Raw genomic sequence first — 17,838 nt, 5'->3', positions numbered from 1 at the left:
TAATGTGGTTGCAGGGAGGGGATGTCCTTTTGGAATTTTACCCCGATACAACGAACACTATTTTTTGATTGGATGTCGGTGGCTATTTATTTTTTTTGATTTGGCTGGTGAGTGGTGCGCTGTTCTGAACCCTGCGAGAAATCCTCTGGTATCCTTGCGCCGCTAATAATTATGCAGATACCTTGACATCCCTAGTAATATTTCTGCGTGTGCGTGAGAAATGCAAGGTGTTGCGTGTGAGCGTGTGAACTTGCTGAATTGCGTGCGTCTCACACCCATTGCGTGAGACTTGAGAACCCTGGCGCTTACTGTGTTAACTGCTACACTGTTTACAGGCTAGATTAGCACATGTGCACAACCCCTCCCTCCCACAGCCTGGATTGTGGCCTTATTTAATACTTGACTAATGGCTGTAACCCTATTACTTCAACCTATTCTTGCACTGATATAGTTTTTTTTTATATTACTTTGTCTACATTATTCTCTTATATGTCCATATTTATTTTATGCTGGTCTCTAGACTTTATTTTTGCACTGTTGGACTTACTTATCTGCACCATCACCATGACACTCACTCTAATAGAGCACCTAACCATGCACACAGCATCACAGGCTCAGTCTCTGCCCTGTCACTGCAAGCGCCTCATGCTTATTCATCCTTAAAGGAGGAGTTTGGTGTGATATTGACCTAAAGTGTGTTGAAACATGATACCGAGTGTGAACTTTTGTCTTATAGCTCATCTCGGCTTGTCCCCTGCACTCCGAAATCTGGTGCTAGTTAGCCGATGCTACCAACAGGTTTTCAATGGGGGTGCCTCGGGCATTGGGCTAGCCATGCAAATAAATCACTGTTTTACACCATTTTCGAGGCTCAAAGTAGCTTCACACTTCATTGGTAGACTTCCGAGGGCCCTGACAAAAACGATACATTGAGAAGCACTGGTAGTTTATTTACAAGATGATTTATACAGTACCTTCAGGAAATTTACCGTTCGCCGCCATCTTGAATTTAGTCACGATAAGTCGAGCGACGAGAACGAATGAACAGGTATGATAAAGGGTTCAGATTCCAAAAATAATTCTGTGAAAATGCATGGATTCCAGTTGCTGCTACTGGAAGCAACTTATACTTAACTTATATTACTTTTTCTGCTGTAAGTGCATGTTGTGTGTGATGTCTGTATGCTACTTCGCCTCTTGCTCCCGCCTGGGAGGGAGGGGTCGCTGCTGAGATCGGGCAGTGGGTTCCAGCTTCATCTGCTCCAGTAGCGCTGCATCAACAGGAGGCGCTAACCCATGAAATCAGTTAACCAACCTGCCACAGCAGTGCACGGGAGGAACCTAGCGGCTGGGAGAGACGTCTTCGCCAGAGACGCCCATGAGCTCTCGACGAACTGTTGGAAGACCGGGAAACACGGCACCACAGCGCTGGGTGCTGCCGGGCCGGATTTTCTGTAAGCGCCAAACTCCAGAGGCGCGTTGGGATCAGCAGTCAGCAGTGTGGAGGCCGCTGAGGGCATGGCCAAGTCGGCCATCGCGGCAACCAACTAGATATCCCGTAGGTCGGGTGGAGCCCCGCTCACCTGTCCAGGCTGAGGACATCATCCTCGGAATCGTCGTCATCGCCGAGGGACTCACTGAGAGCTCTCTGCGGCGAAGAAGAGGACACGTTGCTGTCACACCGACATGGGCAGGCTTGCACACGAAGGACAGACAGGGTCGTCAGTCATGGCGGAGCGTGCATGCTCAGCGCCAAGACACTTCAGACAGTGTGTGTGTGTGTGTGCCCGACAAAGCCAACACAAGACTCACACAGAGTCAGCGGGACTGCTATGAATGTATATTGGGTGCAAAAGTGGCGAGCACATTTAACTGCAGATTTTGCATGTGCACACTAAAGTCGTAAATGTGTAACAGTAAAGTTGAAGTTGTACATATTTTTTTATATCTTGTTAACACAAAATAGGGGCTACGGGTTCACAAATCCTTTTTACAGGTACACAAATCCTTTTTACAGGTACACAAATCCTATCCTGTGAGTCACAACTTTCAAGAGTCACGCACTCGACACTTTTGCTCCAATCGTTGCAGCGCAGTAGGTGCGAAACACATTTGCACATCCGTGTTTCATAATCTGAGAACATGCACAACATTCGTGCATTTGTAAACCCAAATGTGAACTAATGCATCCGAAGTTGTGCATCTGTGAAATAATTTCTCATTAATAAAATTCTACAGATCGCTTTGATTTTCTTGCACAACTACAAGTCAATTGATACAAGTGCTCGAATCTGCTTCTACGAGTGACGATACTTTTGCTCCTGGCTAGGTGATATAATAGGAGCAAAACGATTTGTATGTGTGCACGTCGAGCGAATCGATCGAGAAAACAAGGCGGCCGTATCTGGTTCGCGCTCAGACTACCATTGCCTGCTCATAAGGTAAGTAACATGATAATAATATGAAGAAAGTTATCTTGTTTGTTGGTTTACATTATCATGACAGCTATGTTTAGCTTAGTTTACCTGCTTGCTAAATCCTCCAGTGCCAGATCAAGCTAGCTATCGCTAGATAAATAACTAGTTTAGAAGTACAGAAATATAACACTGCCCGTCCAAAATCGTTAGGACACACAATCTGACACAATCGTTCTGCAATTTTCGAACAGCTGACTTGTATCTTGCACGAAGACTATTGGATAGTGCAAGACAAGTTAGCAATTGTTTGCTGTGCAGACATTATGAATAATAAGCTCGTAGAACCTAACACCGCACACCGCAACATTTTTTTCCTCGCTTTGTGCAAAGAAAAACTATAAATCGTGTGTCCTTCATTGATAAGGAAACATGCTGAGGTTACTTACTTTATGAGCAGGCAATGGTAGAGCGTGATCCAGGATCCAGATCCGGCCGCCTTGTTTTCTCGATCGATTGCTCGACGTGCACACATACAAATCTTTTTGCACCTATTATATCACCTAGCTAGGAGCAAAAGTCACTCGTCACTCGTAGAAGCAGATTCGAGCACTTGTATCAATTGACTTGTAGTCGTGCAAGAAAATCAAAGCGATCTGTAGAATTTTATTAATGAGAAATTATTTCACAGATGCACAACTTCGGATGCATTAGTTCACATTTGGGTTTACAAATGCACGAATGTTGTGCATGTTCTCAGATTATGAAACACGGATGTGCAAATGTGTTTCGCACCTACTGCGCTGCAACGATTGGAGCAAAAGTGTCGAGTGCGTGACTCTTGAAAGTTGTGACTCACAGGATAGGATTTGTGTACCTGTAAAAAGGATTTGTGTACCTGTAAAAAGGATTTGTGAACCCGTAGCCCCTATTTTGTGTTAACAAGATATAAAAAAATATGTACAACTTCAACTTTACTGTTACACATTTACGACTTTAGTGTGCACATGCAAAATCTGCAGTTAAATGTGCTCGCCACTTTTGCACCCAATATACCTTCATAGACTGCCAGGGAGGCGGACAGGTCTCCTGCCATCTTCGAGTAAATAGAACGTTCAGTAGCTTGCATGATGCATTGACTCCTGAGGGCTGAAGTTTTAAGGGAGACGAATGCTTGGGACATTGCCATTATAAGATAGTTAGATGATAGATAGATAGATAGATAGATACTTTATCAGGGCTGCCAACTTTTCAAAAAACCTTGGAGTGAGATTTGGTGGGGCCAACCAAAATGTTGCTGCGTAAATTTTTGTTTGGCTCATTCAGCATTATACCGTACAGTAAAAAAAACGTACATCAGTGGTTCTCAGGTGTAGGGACCAGGCATGGACGGATTATGAGCTTTCGGGCCCCTGGGCCCAGATGTATTAAGGGCTCCCCACTAATTGTCGCATATGTGGAAGGGGGGTTTGGGGGTACTCCCCCAGATTTTTTTAAATTTGTTTAATGTGATTTCCTGTATTCTGGTGCATTTTGGGGATGGGCAATACTAAATTCAATCAGATTCATAGCCTACATCCTGATTCCATGCAAAGGCTTGGGCTTCAGGCCCCCCTGACACCTTGGGCCCCTGGATCTGGGCCCGGAAGGCCCGTGCAGTAATCCATCCCTGGGACCAGGGTCCCAGAGTTATATGAACATTGGTATCAAAGGGATCTAGACTACTACTAGGACCATGGGCGTCGGAGGCATTGTGAAAGTGGGTTGGATATTTCAGCGGGGGGTATGGTGGCCCTCCCCCAGAATTTTTTTTTTGGACTAGATGCAATTTCCTGAATTCTGGTACATTTTAACAGGTTATTTAGATACTTCTATATAACAAAATAAAGCCAGCCTACGAAATTAATAAAAAGTAAATCATGCATAATTTAAAAATAACTCAATAGGCTACTTGGCTACGCAATAAAGTTTCCATTACAGCACCGCGGACGTTCAATGAACGCATGAAAGCGGATGGTTTGTTTGAAATCCCGACACTCTTTCAACTACATGGAACGTAATAGTGATCATCAAATACCTCCCCAGATTTCAGTGCCCATCAGTCCCAACATTTAACAATATAATCAAACAGTCCAAAAGTAAATTAAATATCAAACTAAACCGAAAATGTCATGCTTTTGAAGGCCTACCAGTATGCCGCTCCAAGAAACGCATGTCTCAAAATAAAACTCGCATAAGAAATAAAGGGCTGTCTCGAATACAATCCTGCCCCTAAAGGCCTGTACTTTGTCTTAAGACCCCGGCCATAATTTGAGGATTTACTGTATCTAAGTAGACAAACTGGCTTCAGATATCAAACAGAGTGAATAGAGATTGTGCAGTCTTAGCTGTGGTTAGTGACGTGATGCTGTTAATGGGGAGTTTTACATAGCCTAGTGTAAACCTATAGGTTATTATTTATTTGGCGTACCTATAAGGCTTTTTACCTTATCAAAAGTGAGGGGGACGACTGATCTCTTCAACACTGCGGGGGATTTGGCACTTGTCACTGTGTGTGTGACCGAAGCGGAATGGGAGAATGCGTGTAACAAAAAAAAAAAAAAAGTTTATGAGCGATTTACGCGCAAATGGGAGAATCCAATGAAAATGACAATGAAGCACTAAACAGATGCTGAAAACAGCACTGGTATTTCGCACGGCAAAAGTGTGTGTGTGTGTGTGTGGGGGGGGGGGGGTTTGGGGGGTCCAAACTAACAATTTTAAAAAGTGGGTGGGTGTTTTGTAAGAATTTAAGAAATGTTTGTATATTTTAACTTTTAAATGCATCAATCAGGTGCACTTTCAAAATAAATTCAGAGGTCAGACTTGCTTATTTTTATGGAAATATTTGTGCTGTAGCCTAAGCTACTTTGCACTTCAGAACTATAACCATGCACACACAGGTGGAATAGTTATAGTGATATTGTAATAAGTTCACAACCACAAAAACATATGCTACATTTCACAGTTCAGAAATGTTCAAAAATGTGTGTACATTTCAGCACTCCATGAAATTATGCAGAAGTGGTCACCTGTGTTATTCAGCTAGTTTATTTAAGATAATATATTGGTCATTGTAATGGCCATAGCCTATAGCCTACATGCTATTCCTTTTTCAGGATGTACCCATATCTGCATGATGTGAATGTTTGCATATGGCTTATGTCAGGCTTTATATCAATATTTGTGTCTCGTTATTTGATTTTCTTCATATTTTTGTATTAATGTCACTAGGAAGCATGCCAATATAAATATATTAATTTATCTGTAATGGGATTGGCTGGAACCTGACAATATAAGAACCATGATAGTGGGATAATCTATGGCTGAGCAATTTACAAAAATGTATGTAGGCCTACTGACAAATAGTTTACATTAGAATACATTATAATTTCGCCCCAATGAGGCTATGTAGAAATGTGTTGCAATTTCAAAACCGGATTACTCAGGAACCACTTATTGCACAGAGGCATGCTTTATATCCTCGTATTCGGTAGGTTTGCTGTTTATTGTGAAATAGGGTTTTCCACGTGTTGTGTGAAGGGTTAGTGAAATATTAAACCGAGAGTAATGGGTAAATGCAAATATGATTAGCCTAAATTGCACGTCGGTTCAATGTTAATTCTCTCGCGAACCATTTATCACAGCAACTTGGCGCTGATATCATTGGAAAGCTTAGATTCCGCACGTTCACATGATGTGTGATATCATATGTATAGGTTTAGTTTAGTTGAACCTCATCTGCCAGGTATTTGACCTACCAGGTTGACACAGCGTGAAAAATACTCAATAATACTCAAAGCATACCTGAAGCCGGGGAAATGCGGGGGGGATGCGCCTGGGATGGCTTCTGAAGTAGCATCGCAAATGAGAGAACATTTTGAAAATTCCACAGACAGGGGGTGCTCTTGAACCCTCTCACCGTCTCTGAAAGCATCAGTGGCTCAACAGGTAGATCTATAGATAGGCTAAACTCATTTTTCAGGCATCTGACCGACCGGGTCGACACTTCAGCGTGAGAAATCGGGGGTGTGGCGTGTGAGCGTGTGAAACTAATCAAATGCGTGTGTCTCACGGCCAATGCGTGAGAGTTGGCACCTATGACTTTATTGATCCCCAAGGGGAAATTCAAGAAGACTTCAGGCGGGCTGCGCAGCAGCAAGGGGAAGGCGCTAGCGGAGCTGTTAGAGGGCGGAGCTCATACGAAGTATAACTATTACTTCCCCGAGATCAGCATACGTTGCGCGTCAAGCCATGCATTTTTAGCAGCTGCATTAGGTGTCTCATAGGTGCCATCTCATAGCGGGTGCTCTAAACGTATTCTAGCGTTGGCCCATGACCAAATCAAGCCAATAATAGCCAGTAGCCACAATAATGACTGGAGCCAGAGCCCTCAATAGCCACCCTGTTTTGAAAATAATATTGAAGATATTCAATATTATTGAAGATAGTATTGAAGATAACGCACAGAACGGTCAGCTTGAGCGGACAATTACGCAACTCGTCCCCAACTCATCTAAAATGTGGTGTCTTTACTTTGAGTTGTACCCTGCAGATGGTAAAGTAACGGTTAAAGAGAATGTTGTCTGCGGACTCAGCAAAAAACAGTTTACTTACGCATCCACGACATCCAATCTTCGCGCTCACCTGTGGAGTTACCATCCAAATGAGGCAGCGGTGTCAGAGGCACAGTAGATGGCCAGAGCATCGCCAGGCGTCCAACATCGTATGATTGCATACTTTCCGTAAATCCTAAATTATGTCCAGGGTCTGGTTTTTTACTTAGGCTGCAAAGCACAGGTATTTATTTGAGGTAGACTTATTCGAGGCAGACCTTTATTTCTTACATTGTACGTTATTGTGAGACATGCGTTTTGTTTGGAGCGGCATACCAGGCTATCAAACGCAGACGATTTTCGGTTTTGGTATGGGATTTAATTTACTTTTTGACTTTTATTATATAGTTAAATGTTGAGACTGATGGGCATTTAAATCTACACTGTAAAAATTATAAGATCCTGGAGGAACTTTTAGGGGTTCTTCAATTTGAAACTGTGGGGGAACCTCAAAAGGTTCTTCGAAGAACCTTTAAAGAAAGGTTCTTTGAAGAACCTTTTCAAAGGTTTCTTGAGGAACCTTTTGAAGTTCATTACAGAACCTTCATTATTATTAACCTTTATTATTATTATTATTATTATTATTATTAGAATGTATTAACCTTTATTGTTATTATTATTTTTATTATTATAATGTGGGATAAATGTACATGAAACAACAGATGTATTTAAGCAAGAATTTAATCAAAAGCGTCAAAGCATGTCAATGGCAAAATATTAGGAATACTGTACATGAAAAGATGGACAGATAGATACATAAATAAATATATAAATAAACAAATAATACACAGGCTACATAGATGAAGGCATGAATGAAAACATCTATTAAACAATGCTATTAACAACACAATTTTAACTTCCTAATGTACATGAAATAGTCAATAAATGATTGATTGAACTACAGTATTTAAGTATGAAATTTGACATCCGAAATAATTCTTTTGTCTTAATATCACACATAGACTGTAAAAACAAAAATGTGTTGTTCACGGCCTTTGGGTATTCCATATTGAAAATTAAATAAACTGCTAGCAATGCTCCAATGCCCATCAACACATATTCTGGTGTTACGACGTCTTGTCCGTCCATGCAAAGTGTAATAGTGGTGTCTTCCTCAAAGGGGTTCCCTCTCATGCATAGGGTAGGTGTGGGTGTCTTGGATATCTGAAAAGTACAGAATAACAGTATTTAGAATGGTAATTGGTGATATTCAAGCCCATTGGCAGTGGAAGTTTCTAACAGTGTCAAATGACTGGTACTCTTACCTTATCCACAACGTATGAGCCTGTCAGGATTGTCCCCAAACAGATATGGCCGCTCTGCTGCAAAGAGTCCTGAATTTGAACAATACACTGGATAAGTCTTATAGCAGTAATAACATACTTGTAATTCCATACAGTTTTATAACAGTAATGACAAGTGTAAATCAAACTTCTTAATACCTTTGTATTTGTAGGTTGTCTCCTCACAGGCCTGATTTAGTGCGGATTGGTACTTAGGTCAATGTTATGCAGGTGCTGAATTTCAGAGAAAACTTTTAAAAATATAAGAACAAATTGCATGTTTGCTTGGCAGAAGAACATCTGAAAAATAATTTGCAGTGAACTAAATGCCAAATGTTAACTCACAGTTCAAATGTGGTGTAAAGCTGGGTATTCAGTAAGGATTTCCTGTGTGGAGTGGCGTTGAATAAATGGCACTCTGTCACTGATTGTTCTCCTTATTCTGTTTTCAATCGTATTTAGATCAGGGTTTACTTTTCAACACTGCTCCTTCATTTTTGTCTCATTGTCCTGTAAATGTTACATTCAATTTAAAGTAAAGGTCAATTTGGTTAAAGAAATGTAATAAGTAGTAATATATGGTGTTTAATCATCATCTGAAAACTTACATTGGATTTGGATACGCTTTCATCACCGAGAACATGTAACCTGTCAGTGTAAAAAGATTATCAGTGAACATATGCACACGCACGCACACACACACACACACACACACACACACCATACCTGAACTACAGTGTTTGCATCCTGGGTAGCAGGTATCTGTGTGAATAGAAAAAAAAATAATAAGTGTGGTTTCCCTTGAGTTTTGTCCTGGAATTAAAGTAAACCTCAATAAGGATCACAGTGAAGTGTAATTCTGAAAGCTTCTGCTTGAGATACAGATGCATTTTGCTTTGTGAGGAAAAGGTGACTTGCCTGTGATGAATTTTGCCTTTTCCCATCCTTTGCTCGATGGTATCCAATTTCAGGAAGGCTCAGTGGGATTCTCTCCTTCTTGAATTTGTTTTTAGCATTCCCAACCAACTATAATATGAAAGGTTATATAAACCAATTAGCCTAAAGGAAAATTCAAATGCAATGGCCTGGTTTATACAGGTGTTAAGCAACATACCAACAGCAGTGAAGAGTGTCATAGTAGGCATACATGATTCAACTGCATCTGTAAGTGAGCAGACTACAACAACCTGAATACCCCTGACAGGACTATCCCATCCCATTATCCCTACTTGTTAGGTGCACTAAAAAAGGACCCTCACTACAGCCAGTAGGCCTAACTGTATGTTTATTACTTTAATAATCTACTTACATGCATATCCTGGTCCTGTGCGATCCCGGAGGAAAGGGTGCTTAGATACAGCAGCAGCACAAATGTCATGATACTGGATACCTTTGAAATTAAACATAGAGATGGAGTAGCCTATATTTTAAATGACTGGTTGTTGTTTTGCATGAATGCAAATGAAGAACAGTAAGTAAAGCTGTAGGCTACCTCATGCTATACACTTACCACATAGAAATTGAATCAAATAGGACCTGTATAATCTGCAAAATGAACGTCAGGACTTCCTCCATTAAATGTTAGCTTTCATTTCAGGAGAGTTGGAAACACGGGAAGTTGAAAAGTCTGTGCTGAAGGAGTAAAATAGACAGAATATTTGGCTAACATTCAGTTTAAGCATAGCATACAAGACAAGGCATAATGCTATCTTATAACTTAAAAAACTAACGGTAGGCTAAATAAGGCTAAGCTCTAATGTTATGTTAACGATGACACGTTGACCTTACCTTTAGTTGTATGCTATAGCCTATAATGAGGTCATGGTTAAAACGTCTCGTTTCCATTTAATATGTAGAATATGTATAATTTAAGGTATAGTTTCTGACAAACGTCAACATTAAAAAAGCTTGAGATAGGGCTGTCAAAATGTTGCACTCACCTCCTGTAGTAACGTTGACTCAACTGTCAAATTCTGTTGCCATGTTTAAAGAAGATTCCACACGCGCGTCATCGCCTCGAGCAACACCTGTGCGCCCATCGAGTTATCCGACCGTGTTCTGCTGCTATTTTGGCATAGGCAGTAGGCCTAGCCTATGCTCGTCTAGTTTTTCAAAATAGTTAATTACACACAATTAAGAAAACACCACACAAGTAGCTGAATTCTTCAGATCTTTTGCGCAATGAAACACAAGTCAAACTATAGGCGATTAGGGTCATCAAAACTCTTATTTTGTTGTCATAGCCTATCACAGGCCTAGTATCATATTATCTGATTAGGTTAGCTTATGTTTTGAATCAGTTAGGCCTAGGCTACACAGCAATATAGGCCTGTAAAAGATAAATTCAAGAAAATTATTCTTTCTCAGCTGGAGATCCTCCAGGAACCTTGATTAAATTGGGTTCTTTGAGGAACCTCCTTTCATACTGAAAAATCGTTAAGGTTCTTGCAGAGACCTCTAAGAGCATCAAGGCACGTTTGAGTTCTCAGAAGAGCCCCTGGGTTCTTGGAGTAACATTGAGGTTCTTCAAGGAACTATCCAATTTTTACAGTGTAGAGGGTATTTGATGATCACTGTAAAGTTTCGTGTAGTGGAAAAAGTGTTGGAATTTCCAGCTGTTTATTGCGAGACAAGGACTTTCCTTCATTCATTGAACGTGCGCTGTGATCTAATGGAAACCTTATTGCATAGCGAAGTAGCCTAAATTTAGCTTTTTTTTTTAATTATGCATGGTTTACTTTTTATTAAATTCGTAGGCTGGAATGCCTCGCGGCAATAATTGTGTTTAAATGTAGTAGCCTAGTGCTTCAGCCTCTGGCAATAGGTTGAGAGCAACGTGTTGGAGACCCATGGTGTAACGAGACAAGGTCTTTATGCCGCTGTTGTGTAATTTATTGTCTTTAATCATGTTTAGGCTATGTTTGTTCGGGACAAACAACAACGAAACAAGATCAATAACGTTACAATTTAATTACAATTTAGTTTATTTGTCATATGATGGATAAACAACCATAATATGCACGTCTTATAGGATCCTCAAGAAATACGCACTGAATAACGTTTGGCTGTAGCCGCCGGATAGGTACCCGCCCACCAACATGTACGCGCATGAGAGCTCGTGCCCAACACGGATTTTCGTGCATGGAGCTGGTTCCAAATGCTCCATGCAGCGCCATATTTGAAAATGGCGTATGCTAACATGCCGAAGCTAATCTGCACGCTCTTGACCCCCTGATTGATTGCCACAATCTGTCCTGTTTGGGTTGGAGGAGTTACGCTGCCGGTGAAGACGTCACTTCCGGGATCCTCCAGCTCTGACACTTCTGCACTCGGCCACGCCCCCTGAGCCCAAGGGAACCCCCTGCGCCTCGCGATCGCCACGCCCCCGGCCAGCTTAAAGAGCCAGCTATCGTTTGTTTGGGAACTGATTTTATTCTGTTGTGACTAGGCTTGGAATTTTTACCATTCTGGGGGCAAGGCCACTTGGCCTTCAGTTGGGCATATTTGGTGGGGGGCACAAAGGCCACATGTCAGGGCACCAAGGCCAAAGTTAACTATACAGTAGTAGGCTATAAAAATGATCAAAGTTGTATTTAGCCTATTCACTAGACCTGCATCACTGTATGAAACATTACAAAAACATGAAATGAAAACATGACATATTACATAGAACTGTAAATCATCTGACTATCTAATATTTACAGATATCTAGGCTATATATAACATTTATTTTATATTTGGCCTGTTATGAAATCATGTATTGAACAAATTAAGCACAGCTCAGCTTTAAGAAACTCAAATAGCCTAGATGCATTCTTAGCATTTTGTGATCATTAAGGCTACTTTCACAAACTCTTAGTCAGCTGTCCTCTGATTTACCAATATCTAGGCGATATTTGTAACATTTATTTTGTATTTTGCCCGTTATGAAATCATGTGGAACAATTTAAACACATTGTAAAACTTAAAGCCCAAATTTGGAGACATCCATGTATGTCGAACTTTACAGCAAATTCAAAACTGGATTACTCTGGAACGGCGACTGTACAGGGGACTGCTTTACACCTTTGTGTTCGGTAAGGTCTCCTGTTTATTCTGATAGGCCTATATGGTTTGTCATGTGTTAAAAGAAGGGTTCGTAAAGTATTCCACCGAGATGAATGGGTAGGGAAATCATGGGACGCAAAACCTTCAGTAGAATGTATGATTAAATTGAATTATATTATTTACTTTTCTCGCGAACCGTTCAACACAGCAATTATCGGCTAACATCGTTTAAAAGCTGAGAAAAAGCTCTTTCATGTGATACTTCTGTGATGTCTGTGTGATGAATAGGCTAGTTCGCGAGTAGTTCAACTGAGAATGGGTGAATTTGGACGCACTTTCTTTCTTGCGCTGCCACTTTCTCCACTGCGTAAAAGACTAAATTAATTTGCGCTGTGAATGCTAAGATTATTTTGACAGGCCACAGGCTAAATAAAAATTGCTATTAGTAGGACGCAAAGCAGAATATTGAAAGAAGGGGGCACCAAGGCCACCGTGGCCTGTAAACCTCTGATTTTCAAAGGGGCCTCACGGCCAACGCAAGGGGCTACGACGGCCATGGCCGTCGTGGCCGCCTTGAAATTCCTACCCTGGTTGTGACAATTGTGTATTAATTCATTTTTAGTTTCGATGATAAACTCTTGTGGATGAACCTGACAAACTGCATGAGCGAATACAACAGGAAACTCTCAGGTCTTCCGCCAGCGCCACTATTTCCAGTTTCAAGGAGTGGCTTTCAGTGACATAATTGTGGAGGGCAAAGTATGATTCATTGCTACTGTTTTCCATCATAACAGCAACATAACATCTCTAAACATCTCATAAGGACAATGAGTCAGACCTCAGCTATCAATTTAAATCTTTACACTTACCCCCCTATTTTGAGTTTTTGCTCGAAATTGCACCCCGCCTACAAACAATGGCCCTGTTTCCACATATGTTTATATGTTTATTTCCAATAATGACAGGTATATGTGATAACAATGTGTAGTGGGCAGTGGAATAACTATTGGTTTCCATTTGTGGTGACTGCTGACTGAGATTAGGGATGAGATTAAGGCCTAGTCCACACGTACTGTACCAAACCGATCTTTTTTTCCTCCGTCTTCCCTGGAACTGTATCAAGAATATTTGCGTCCAAACGGATCCATCGCAACACGACTCAACACGTTATTTCATATCCCAGGCCTATAGGTGGCACTGTTTGTTACAGAAATTGACCAAAGCTTGCGCGCTGTGTAGGCCATACAAACAGACAGAATAGGCTACAACGAAAATGGCTAGTGCAAGGAAACCAGAATTGTTAGTGTGGACTTATAGTGAACTGTCAACTGTAGTCAACTGTAAAACTAATAAACTTCATTTTTACGGTTTGTGAAGGATGTAGTCCCGTCCTTTATTTGGCTAACGCAGGTACACATAATTTTCGGATTCGTTTGGACGATCGGCCAAGACGAAGCAAAACTGGTGCATTTAACCCAAAAGGTGTCTCCGTGTGGACGGGGCCTAAATAGATCCTGGAATTTAGCCTGGTCTGGAGCAGGCTAGCTCCACAGAATAAATCGCCATGGTAATTTATACCATAACATATCCTGCTGCCCCCTATCCCGCTTTTGTGCAACTGGATCATAGATCAATTGAGCCAGGATAACCAAGATGGTGCATACAATTGATTTAGAATGTTGTGGGGAGGTGGGGGGCACTGCAATTTGTCCCGTCTGCGGGACACCCTCAGTGTTAAGACTGCTGCACCCATTTAAAAATGTCTTCTTTTTAAAGTGCACTGTTTTTCTATGGAGTTAGGTGATGGCAATGGCAATAGCAGAAGCTTGATTTTGAGCTCAGTAAACAATTTTTGTTTTGATATGTGTGATATGTGTTTTGGTCCACTGACCAGCTGAATGATCCAATCATAATTCACCATTAGTGTCTTGGCAGAGATTGACATATTTTCATTGAAAATGTTCAGGTTTATCTTGGAGTTCATGATGAGGTTCCCTTTGGAATAAAATTAACCCCACAATATCACAGACCCCCCCCCCACCCCCCCCACCATAATTATCAGGGTTCTTTTCAGTATAGTCATTCTTCTAGAGCGCAACTTTTATTTCATCTAACAAACCAAAAACAGACCAGACAAAGTCACTGTAGTATCCAGTAGCTCCTGAAATTTACATGCATACATTGTAATGACAGGACAATCTATTAGCACTGAGGTCACTTATGACAATAATTGCTGAGGGCCTTGTAGTGTCCTGCTATGTCAAGCATCTCTACTTCAGACAAAACGTTTATTTATGTATTTTCATCAAGTAATCAAGTAATGTCTAATTACAACTTAGAATTCACACAAAATTAACAAACCAATCAGGTAAGATGGTCCCTACCTAGTAAATTGTAATGGTTATGAAACAGGACAAACTTAACCCTATCCTTGGGGTCAATTTGACCCCAAGCAACGTTTAACATCATAAAATATATGGTTCACTTTTTTTTTTTTGCTTCATGTTTCATGACTTTTCCTCAATTGAAGGGTACAACAGAGTTAGCATGAAATTTGTACAAAAACATGTTTTCAATGTCCTGTACAAATATTTTGTACATTGATGTTCCTTGGGGTCAGTTTGACCCCAGCTGTATGAAACATAAGATACATGAATATTTGACACATTATGGATATTATTATTTGAATAGTATGAGAACATATTGTTATTATCATTATTACATACACAAGTACATATTACATATAAGTCATTTTGGCAGGACTGTATAAGTCAAAAGGGGAAGCAACAGCAAGCCTTTGGGCTGCTGACACTGGATGGGCAATATTGCCAGCCTGGGTTCCAAGGTTGATAAAGGGGTGTGGGGGGGTGGGATTGTTTTGTAGGGCTTTTGATGGTGGTTATTACACTCTTGTTAAGTACCTGTCACAAAAAAACTGAGTAACAATATTAATTATAATCATTTTCTATAATCATTAGCTGGGGTCAAATTGACCCCAAGGATAAAGAGTGTCGGTAAGATTTGAGGATAACACAAGGGTTAAAGGAAGACAGCAGTAAGCACTTTGAGCACTTATACCTTTCACAGGAACTTCATTAGCTGTTTTATTTTCAAGAGAGTGAAGATTGGACAGGAGGGGACTGCTTGTGACAGGAGAGAGAGATCAGGAGTGGTGTTGAGAAACAACCGGCCTACAGCTCCCCCTACTTTACGGCTGGAGGTAAGCAAAGCATTCCTGTTGTAGCTAAACTAAGCTATCTCTGTTTAGTGCTGATTCTTTGCTTATGGTTAAGGTTATGGTTCTTGGCAGACATTTTTGTCCAAAGCAACATACAATATAACAATAAACATTATGATTAAAAATGAACAGTTTAAAGTAGTCATAGCCTATATTAAATATAATTATGATAGTAATAGACTAAATAATAAAATAATAAGTTATTAATAATAATAAGATAATAATAAATAATAAAATAGGAAGTTGCCGTAACAATTACCATAAACATGCAAACCAGTGCCTCTGTAATCATGGCACATGCATATCAGAATATTATATATGATAAAGTCTGAGCTTCTGAATATTGTCTAGTATAAACTGACATAACATGTCAGCTGAGTCATGACTACGTGTCCTCTGAGACTACATGCTCAGCGAAACTGTGTGATTCACCCTCTTGCCTTCAGTTTTATTTCACCTCATGACAATACTCAGAGAACAATTTGAGGTTAGAGCTTCATGATACCTGTGTAACGTATTGCAAATGCCAATGCAAATGCAACCTGTGTGATTCACCCTCGGCAGAGAGATTTTTATCTTGCCTTCAGTTTTATTTCACCTCATGACAATATTCAGAGGACAATTTGAGGTAAAATGTGATTTAGAGCTACATGATGCCTATTGTGTAATGTATTGTTTAGGGAAGAGGACCCACATGCAGGACAACACCAGGAAAACATGGAATACAAAGAGCTTTTACTGACAAAACCAATACAAGGGCAACACGACATGGACAAACACAGTGGAGTACTTGACTTATCACACATAAATTACACAGATATCATGTAAAAAGAGCAGAACCTGAGCTTTCCCATGATAGCGGCTAGGTGTTGTGATAAACGTACGCGTGAAAATTAACGTTGGATATACATGGCATTTAATCATATTTCCATTGTGCACACTGTCCATCTCCACACCCATTACTCTCAGTGATATGATATCCAAAGTCCTTTTAGGCAAGTCCCTCCACTCGGCGGCCATATACCAACGTTTTATGGGCACTCATTGGGCACAGTCTTTGGGTCGAACTGCGCGTGCGCAAGGCTTCACGACACCACCCTGTGGCACTGACACCCATCATCATGAAGTGCTTTGAGCGGCTTGTCATGTCACATATCAAATCCATTCTCCCCCCCACCCTGGACCCCTTCCAGTTTGCATACCGAGCCAAACGGTCTACAGAGGATGCAATCTGCTCTGCCCTCCACCCAGCCCTCACCCACCTGGAAAAAAGAGACTCATATGTGAGATTGCTGTTTATAGACTTCAGTTCTGCATTCAACACCATAATACCACAACAACTCATCTGCAAACTTGACAAACTGGGACTCAGTACCTACCTCTGCAACTGGCTACTGGACTTCCTCTGTCAGAGGCCTCAAGTAGTACGTGTTGGCAACAATACCTCAAGCAGCATCACACTGAGCACAGGGGCCCCCCAAGGCTGCGTGCTCAGTCCGCTGCTCTTCACCCTGCTGACGCATGACTGCACTGCAACCTACAGCAACAATCACATAGTGAAATTTGCTGACGACACAACTCTGGTGGGTCTCATCACCAAGGGCGACGAGACTCAATACAGGTTGGAGGTCGACCATCTGACCACGTGGTGCAGGGACAACAACCTCCTGCTGAACGTCAGCAAGACCAAAGAGATTGTTGTTGACTTCCGGAGAGGTCACACCCAACACCTGCCACTGACCATCGACGGTGCTGTGGTGGAGAGAGCGAGCAGCACCAAATTCCTGGGGGTGCACATCAGTGAAGACCTCTCCTGGACCACCAACACAGCATCACTGGCGAAGAGAGCTCAGCGCCGCCTGTACTTCCTGCGGAAACTCAGGCGAGCAAGTGCTCCACCAGCCATCATGACCACATTCTACCGAGGCACCATTGAGAGCATCCTCTCCAGCTGTATCGCTGTGTGGGGCGGAAGCTGCACTGAATACAACAGGAAAGCCCTGCAGCGCATAGTGAACACAGCTGGAAGGATTATTGGTGCTTCACTCCCCTCCCTGAAGGACATTTACACCACCCACCTCACCCGCAAGGCGACCAAAATTGTGAGTGATGCAAGTCACCCCGCTCACAATCTGTTTGATCTACTGCCCTCTGGGAAGAGGTACAGAAGCCTGCGCTCCCGCACTACCAGACTCACCAAC

The 17,838-nt window shown here is 41.4% G+C and overlaps 1 long non-coding RNA gene across 4 annotated transcripts; it reads right to left on the bottom strand.

Annotated features, from left to right (window-relative positions):
* Positions 1–7,816: 7,816 nt before the first annotated feature.
* Positions 7,817–10,902, bottom strand: LOC143118267 (uncharacterized). 4 transcript variants are annotated; one of them, XR_012986079.1, is made up of 10 exons: positions 10,293–10,902; positions 9,863–9,984; positions 9,662–9,742; positions 9,271–9,378; positions 9,079–9,114; positions 8,961–9,000; positions 8,698–8,862; positions 8,512–8,603; positions 8,335–8,403; positions 7,817–8,233 (listed from the first exon to the last, which is right to left on the bottom strand). It is a non-coding gene; the product is annotated as an uncharacterized LOC143118267 (long non-coding RNA). The 4 variants fall into 4 exon arrangements; XR_012986080.1 differs by lacking the exon at positions 10,293–10,902 and having other exon boundaries at positions 9,271–9,411; positions 9,863–10,127; XR_012986078.1 differs by lacking the exon at positions 10,293–10,902 and having other exon boundaries at positions 9,863–10,127.
* Between the last annotated feature and the right edge of the window lie 6,936 nt (positions 10,903–17,838).

Source organism: Alosa pseudoharengus, unplaced genomic scaffold, assembly GCF_046254945.1.
Source record: "Alosa pseudoharengus isolate Yale_2024_CS ecotype anadromous, Long Island Sound unplaced genomic scaffold, YU_APseudo_1.1 YU_APseudo_1.1_scf_12, whole genome shotgun sequence".
NCBI classification, from domain to species: domain Eukaryota; kingdom Metazoa; phylum Chordata; class Actinopteri; order Clupeiformes; family Clupeidae; genus Alosa; species Alosa pseudoharengus.
Note: the sequence above shows the minus strand (reverse complement) of the source record. Positions and strands in the feature narration are given on the sequence as shown.